This window comes from Pinus tabuliformis, chromosome 2_2 (genome assembly GCF_031772625.1).
Source record: "Pinus tabuliformis cultivar Carrire ecotype Pingquan chromosome 2_2, CPIR1, whole genome shotgun sequence".
NCBI lineage: Eukaryota > Viridiplantae > Streptophyta > Pinopsida > Pinales > Pinaceae > Pinus > Pinus tabuliformis.
In genome coordinates this window covers 1,068,915,954-1,068,924,771 of record NC_142300.1, presented here as the reverse complement: position 1 = coordinate 1,068,924,771, position 8,818 = coordinate 1,068,915,954, and positions in this window count along the sequence as shown.

Sequence of the window (8,818 nt, the reverse complement as noted above, 5' to 3'; positions counted from 1 at the left end):
TTTAAGACCCTGGAAAACAAATGGATTTATCATATGCTTTTAAATATTTTTTAAAACCCTAATCTGACTATAAATTAATCTAATTTTCCGTTCGTGGGAGCTTTTGATGCAATGTAGCCTCGGGAAAAAATCCACCTTGATGTTGTGTGAATATTTTTGTATCCTTTCCTCATCATTAAAAGAAATTGAGTCAAAATTATCATTCTTCCCTTTCAATTGTTATTATGCCTCCAACTCTATTAAATGTTGGTTTGAATATTCGATCATATTGATACAATTTATATATTCAAATTCGAATCAGTCTCTTATCACATTATATTAATCGATTCTTTGATAATTTCATACTTCTTTTCAAATGTATTCAAAATTTTCACAATATTTTATTCCATATGGCAGGGCTCTATTTGTGAGTATATAACATACCCTACATGTCTGCACAAAAAAAGTAAAACAGGAAGACCAATTCTACCCTTATCTCTACAAATAACATATATACATATATATGATATGAGAGTCCAACCCCTGATCTTGCTATGTCTATCTCTGTATTTAATTTATATTCAGAGAAGGGAAAGAATTGTTATTAATCCTCTGTGAAATTGTGAATTGATTAATACGACTTTCTTGTGCCATCACCTTTCCTTCTTAATATTATTCCCATGTTGTTGTTATTTTTTTTAACTTAGATAAGTGTTATTTTATTCATGATGAATTCCACATATTTTACTACATGTAAGTAACTCAATGAATTCATTTAAGTATGAGTTTCTTTAAGAGGAATAGAGGCATAGGCAGGGCTAGAGGGCGAGGAAATAGCCATCAAAGTTTAGGATTAAGAAGGGATAGGATACTAAGAGTATAAATTCATTTTGATGCAGATTCTCAAGAATTAAGGCAATTGGTTTGTACTAGCATAGTAAACCTTGTTACCCACCACCTGTGGGTATTATGTATAGGAAAATATTTTTTCTCCTACATGGTCCTCAACTAGTAGCCACCAGTTCCTTCCAACCACTAGATATCTCGATGTGCCATTTTCTCCACCACTTGAGCCAGCCATGTGGTCCCTCACCCACTTGATATGATTGTGGTCCGAAGGTATGGCTTTTCATTAGTATGGTTGCATAATTTTCCTTTTTATGGGAACTTTTGGGAATGGATTGGTGGGGGGAATTTGGTGGAAAGAGTGGGATAGGTATGTACTCTTGTCTCTAGTACTCAATTTTTTGGTTAGCCTTGTACCCTAGTCCCGTGGGATCCCCTTTATTGCCATTTAAATTTTGGGTTGGCACTAAATGGGAAATCCTAATTTTGTTTGCATTGTCTTGCTTCCAGAAACCATATAAATCACTCCCTTCCACCCATTTTAGCCCCATTCAACTCTTTTGCCATCCACGTGTGTCCTCTAGGTCCATATAGGGTTAGCCTCCCCCTCCCTTTGTCCACACCTTAGATCGGGCATGGAATAATTCCCCAAAGGTTGATGCAACTAAAAAGAAAAGAAAACAAATAATTTTTCCACTCTAAATAGGAAATGTACCATAAAACGTAGAATATGGTCTAGACATACAAATTTAGCACATGGGAAAAAGCCAAACATGAGATCTACCCATTTTCCATGGCCATCAGCCTAGTTTCTATGGGCCCAAGATGAGCCCCTTCCATCATTAAGGAACCCATATTGATTGTCCCAACCCCTGGTGGGAAATGAACTACCCCTGCTTAAGGGAGTCTCCACTGCCATATACTACACGTCATGCTCTCATCCCCTGGATCCCCGAGCAATTATAAAGAAAAATAAATCAAAGGAAAAAGGCATATGAAGAAGGGTGGAAAAAAAATATTAGGGCAACTCATGTACCACGATTTTATCCCTCCTACACTCATATAGTAAGGTGTGATATTCCCTTATTATAACTATCCTTGTACCATGGCATGTGGTTTGGATGATTCCCCTTATCCCCACTACGTTCCACCACTATATCACTTTCCACCTCCCACCTGATGGATGTACCATGGAAATTTCCCCACTTTAAAGGATGAAACCACCTAATAAAGTCCTTTGTTAACGCCCTTATTGAGCTTAGAGACACTTGTACATGCCAAACCCACTATGGAAGGGCATGCCACCATGAAGTACCCCATCAATTCCATGACTTGTAAGATCTTTCACTTGAGTACTCTAAAGATTTTTTGTATATTAGATGGAAAGGGGATGCATTAGATATTATGCAGGATTGCAGGTGGGTCTCCATTTGGGGCTTGGTCTCCCTATACGAAGTCCTATCCCTCTAAAGGGCCACATTGGCACTTGTAGGATGAGCGTTGAGAACCATGGGCCTCCACCATCTCAAATAGTACTTCATGGATCCCCAACACCACTCATTTATTTCTCATGTTCCACCTTTTGTATGAGGATGATGCACCTGGTTCACCATAACCAGTCGTCTCCACACATGCACCATTCAGTTGGAAGATGTTCAACAGTCGAGATGAGGGTGTGTCTCACTGCAAGAGACAAAGGGAGGGCTTATGTCACCATCTTGGCCCTTACATATGGTTTACATGCATTTTCAATCCACTTGGAGACCCATGAGGATATCCTCGTGCCCCCACACCCACGTGGGGGCACCACAAGTTCTTACTTGGAAAACAAGGGGCCAACCCCTTTTCCACTATGTTTGTAGTCCATTTTCGTATCATGGAACACATTGGACTTTGTTAGGCCTCCTCAAAGGCCCAAAGACTCATTATTTTGATCATTCTTCCTTCTTGAGAGGTGTATTATTATGTTATTGAACTATCTTGGTGGGCTTATCACCAATGGATGTTATTATTGCACATTAATTTATTATTTAGGGCTTAATTAGGCCAATTAGGAAAATCGAACTCATAGAGATTGTATAAATAGATTGGAGGCGATTAATTTCTCTTGTCGTCAGTTGTATTTGGGTTTCGTAGCTGCTTGGAGAATTTCTCATTCCCTTTTGGAGGACAAGTTTGGTTTCAAGGATTAATTTTGATTTATGGATTCCATCTTCTTGATCTTGAAGCTTCATTATTGGCATAATTTGATGATTGGATATACTCATTTGTACATGCAAGTGATATTTTCAAGTTTATTCTTATTTTTTACTTTGTCACATGAAGGTTGTTGGGAATTTTACTATATAGTATGAAATTTACTACTTTTCTATGTGAAATTATGGAACTTTTGATCTTTTGTAGTGTTGCATCATTACATGGGCCATGTATGAATGGGTGAATGTTCGTATAGGTTATTTTTGTTGAATAAATCTTGATAAGTAATCAATTATTGCATATCAAAGTATAAATACCTTGATTAGTTGCTCTCATGCCCTAATGCCATGTGAATTTGCTTGAAGACCTCCTTGATTGTGTAAATCCTTTCCAAACAATAAATTATCTTTGACTCCATATATCCCAAAGGATAAGGCACTAATCATTCCAAAGGTGATCACTTTTAAAGAATATTTCTCTCACTTCTCCTTCTCTTTCTCAGCCTAGCCTCCATACGTCACCTAGGGCATCATTTTTCTCCCATTGTAGCCATAAAAAACTTTGATCTTTTGTCCATAACTACGCTAGGGTTTTCTCTAGAGGCCCTCCAAATTTCAAAAAATTCCAATGGTGGGATCTTGAGATATAGCAAGCCTTATCTCAAGGATTGTATCTTGCACTAGGTTTCCCTTGGCTAATGTCCTAATTTGGATCATTGCATTCAATTCTCAAAGGAAAATTCTCCCTATTGGAAATACTGAGAGGGGTGGGGGGGGGGGGGGGGGGGGGTTTGAATCAGTATTTCTTTTTCCGACTATTGTTTTACCAGTTAAACAATTTATATTTAGAACACAAGATGAACAATAATAATAATAAATGCTTTTATTAATATAATCTTTGCAGTAAAATAGATACAATATATATGTTGGAAATAATACTGAGAGGGAGGGTGAATCAGTATTATCAGATCATTAAAACTTTTTTCAATGCTCAAAAACATATACGCTACTTCAGTTAAGTGAACCCGCGTGTACACGCTGCTGTGTCTAAAGCAACTAGCGTATATCCAGAAAAACTTATGATTCAGTTATCTTATCTTCAGTAAATGCATCAGAACATTATTAACCATATTAACAGTAAACAGGTGCAGTATAACAGAACAAATCATCACACAAAAGCCACACACATGAACACAAAGATATAAGGTGGAAACCCAATGTGGGTGAAAACCACCTGCTGCAAGTCCTCTCAATCTTCTTCTTAATAAGAAAATCCTTTTACAATATTTGTACTGGTGTAGTCTTATACCAGTACGGGAGCTACAACCCCCTTTGGTCTTGTACTAGCCGATCCATTTACTAGTACACAGGCTGCTACCTGCTACAATGCTCCAAAGATCTCCCTTAGCTTTTGTACTAGCTTGGATACTAGTACGTAGGTGCTTGCCTACAATCTTCTCTCCTCCAGGTACCACATTTCATCAATTTTCAGACTGGATACACTGAAGCACAACATATAATCTGAAAGGCCACTTTTCATCCAATTTTCATACTGGACCCATAACTATCATTGAAGCTCAAAACAATCATCAAACTCTGAATCACTGAAACCCTGTTAGCAACACCGTCACCAGAACACAGAGCAGACACAGAACTCTATAATAATAATCAGACCCAACTGCTAACCCAAAAATCATCCTTCAAAAGATATACGCTACTTCAATGAAGGCAACCCGCGTATACACGCGGTTTTACCGAAGACAACCTGCGTACAGATCTAAAAATAACTTTTCATAACTTGCAGCTGTAGCAGATATCAGTTATACCCAGAATATAACATTGCGTCAGTATGCAGATCTAGAAACACGCATAATCAACCATATAAAGATAGTTCATTTCAAACCATTTGATCCCAATCTCTCCTTAGATCTTGTTCTCCATCAACCGATGAGATCTCTCCTTAGCTTAGATCAAGCAATACATCATCAACCAATAACCTGCATACTGGATCTAATACTTCATCAGATATTCAAGACTTTTCGGATACACTTGCCTAATGATTTCCTTCTCCTTATATAGCCTTAGGCCTTGTTCAATACCAAGAGCCAAAACCATAGAAATCCAATACCATCATCCTCAAAACTAGGGATCGACACGTCCGTCGAGACACCATGGTCCGAAACCATAGGCACAACTTCCAAGGAATAACCGCCACGGACCAAAAATAAGTTTTCCACATACACGCGCTTTTACTGAAGCCAACCTGCGTGTACACGCGACTTGGGCTTGATGAACCTGCGTATATGAATTTTCTCTTCTTCTTATAGTCTGATCATTAATTCCTTGCTGCTGACCTTCTGCACTATGATTTGTCATCAGTGTGGTTTTCCATCAAGGACAACACTTATCTCATAATGCCAACAATCTCCCCCTTTGGACTTGATGGCAAAGCTAACTTGTCACACTTAGAACTATCATCTGATTCCTTTGAGCTGTCCTCCATCAGTCACATCTGGTATCTCTTCTGAAGATTCATCCAGTTATACATAAGTGAGATATTCTTCTATGAGAGGGTTGCCATCAAGTACAACACATGCATCATAATGCCAACAATCTCCCCCTTTGGACTTGATGGCAACAACACCAAATCACTCTCCCCCTTTGACATCAAGGGCAAAGGGTGGACCAAGATGTTCTCTTCTTTTGCTGAACATTTCACTGTCCATACTCCCCCTGAGTATCTGTTAAAATATCTGAATGATCTCCCCCTTTGTATATGCCAAAGTGTACCAATCTGTCAATGCTCCCCTTGAGTACATGCCAAGTCTCTGTACTGCTGAAGTGTGCTATTCATGCTCTTCCTGACTGTAGGCAAGATCTGCAAAAGATGTTCTTCAAGAAGAACATGACTCTATACATCATAAAAGACCTTCCTATCACCAAAGACTCATACATTCATCCATCTCTCAACTAAGTGAGGATATACAAAAATTGACTCATCCACCCAACCAAGTGGGAATACATCAAAAGTTTACATATGACAACCAATCACATTGCATCAATCATCCCAGGCATAGTGGGGAAACCAAAATAGGCCGTTACATGATCTTGACACCATGAAAGAGATACCACAAAAAAAAAACATAGAGACGAAATAACTAGACCAAGACTTATGAAAGTCACCAGCGGCATCTGATAATCACCATTCAGATCAGCAACCAAGATATCCTTCTGTTCTCCTTTCGCCTTTGTTCATCCTAAAATCAACACCAAATGTGCACCAGAACCAAAAGCTTTAAGATAATGCCAACAATGCATCATTGGAAGATTATCTGCTCCCCCTGAACCTGTGCCAGATGATCTCTGTCAGACCCATATCAGACTTTCTGCAACCAACATTTGTCCCTGCTGATTTCCTTCAAAACTCCATATACGCGTCTGCCTCCACATAAACAAGCGTATATACGCGGATAGGCCTTATGAAACTCGCGTACAGCTATTTTCATATCAGCAACCTGTAAATGTCCTGCAGCAAGGTATGTCTGAACATAGATGTCAACTCCTCCTTTTAAACATCATCATGAAATCATTCACATTACATGTGAAACCACCATATCCATTTCATCAACGTCAAGATCTACATGATTCAAGTATCATTACTTGGGAACATCTACATCAACCAACATATGTAAGTATAAACCTATCATCATATAGACACGAACTCATCATCATGTCTCCAACAAAGTGACTTTGAGGAGTCATCCATGTATCAGCACTATGTATCTTGAGCTCAAACTCTTTTGACAAAGCTTCTTGATATCATCATCAGCAACAATCCTTATCCACATGAGTGCTTGCATCATAACTGTATGATCTTTATGCATATGACAACAACAGTATATAAGTGACTCATCATCAAGTGAGGAAGATGTGTATTCAAGCTTTGTACTTCTCCTTATCCTTATGAAGATCACCATGTAAGCATCATAAATCTGATCCAAACATCTGTTATGTAACTTCAAGAGTCATATGAGAGTTTATCATAGACAACTCACAACATCATATCATAGCAAGATATATCATTTAGCCATATAAGAATCATCACCAAGGATTATTAACCATAATGCCAACAATGAATTACTAAAGGCATATGCTCCCCCTCAACCAGTGCCATCTGTTAGATCTGATCATGCATATATCAGCAATAAGCATCAAAAACATCATCATCCTCAAGTTAGGATCAAAACACTTCTAGACATCATACAAGTAACAAAACATTTCCACACATCCTCATCAGACTGTAACCAATAGAGAAAATAATAGACTGAATCATATCAGATCCTTTTTCTAATCCTGTCCCCACTTCTTTTCCTCAGACTGACATATACGTGACTTTGCAGTGTCTAACTCGCGTATATACGCGACTTCCCTTTAAGGAACTTGCATATGAGATTCAGGACACTGATGTTTTACACTTTCAGCTCCCCCTGAGTCTGATATGTCTGTGCTGTGCTGTGTCTCAGTACATTGTGCTAACTGTACTTCCTTCTTCCTCCATATCTTCAAGTGTGATGAGGTTTTCTTATTTTGGTGTGATGTCCATCCTTTGTTCCTGCATTCCTTTGCTATATGTCCAAGCTTGTTACATGCATAACATCTAACATGTTTCATGTTCCTCCTGTAGCAATCAGCAGCTTTGTGACCAAACATATTGCAAGAAAAACAATATCCATTGAAGTACCTTGAATGTGATGATCTTTCTACATGATGGTCTTGAACCCTTCTTCTTCCACATCTAGCTGCAACATGTCCAAGATTATGACATACATAACATTCAACATTATTCATAGGAGGAGTAAAAGATTTTCTTTGAGGAGTCTCTTTCCTTGATTGTTGATGGGATTGACCTTTCATCTCCTTGTTGATCATTTTAGTTTTCTCTTTAGAGTTCCTTGCCTCACCTATGAGCTAGATTCACCTTCAACAGATTCATGAAAACCAAGACCAGTCTTGATAGCAGGAGACCTTTGACTACTAAGAATATCATCCAAGGCTTTAGTACTATCTTGAAATCTCAAAAGTTTATCCTTTTCTTCTAATTTACCTTTCAAGATATTTACCTCAACTTGAAGTTGTTCCTCCTTTTCTAGACATTGCTTCTTCATGTCTTCTCCATCTTTCCTTCCTTCTTCCAACTGATGCCTTAGTTTGAGAATCTCCTTTTCTTGTTCTTCATTCAGATCCTGCTGCATTTGATGAACTCGGAAGGCATATTCTAGTTGAGATTTTAAGCTGGTGACTTCATTTTCTTGTTTTGCAATAGCTTGGAGTAGATCTGTATTCTGCTTCTTTGATTCTTCAAGATCTCCTTTTAGTGCGAGGATTGTAGCTTCAAGATTTTCATAGTAGCTGGATCTATCTTTGAGTTTCTTGATGGTTGTGCTTCTTTCATTGACTTCTTTTCTTAATGATGTCACTTCATGCTGCAATTTTTGACATTGGTCTTCCTTGTCCTTGAGAAGCTTTCTTACCTTGTTTCCTTCTTCTAGTTGGGCCTTTAGTTTGGTAACTTCTTCTTTGAAAGCACATTCCCTTTTGTTCAATAGATCTTGTTGATCTTTAACTTTGTCTGCAAGCCTTCTAAATACTGCCTCTATTTGATACTTTTCTTGCTCACCCATAAAAGCATGTTCAGTAGTTTCACTATCACTTCCATCACTTTCACAAGGAAATATATCAGGAACATCAGAGGATAACACATTCATACCTGATAATGATTCTGAATCTGATTCTGAATC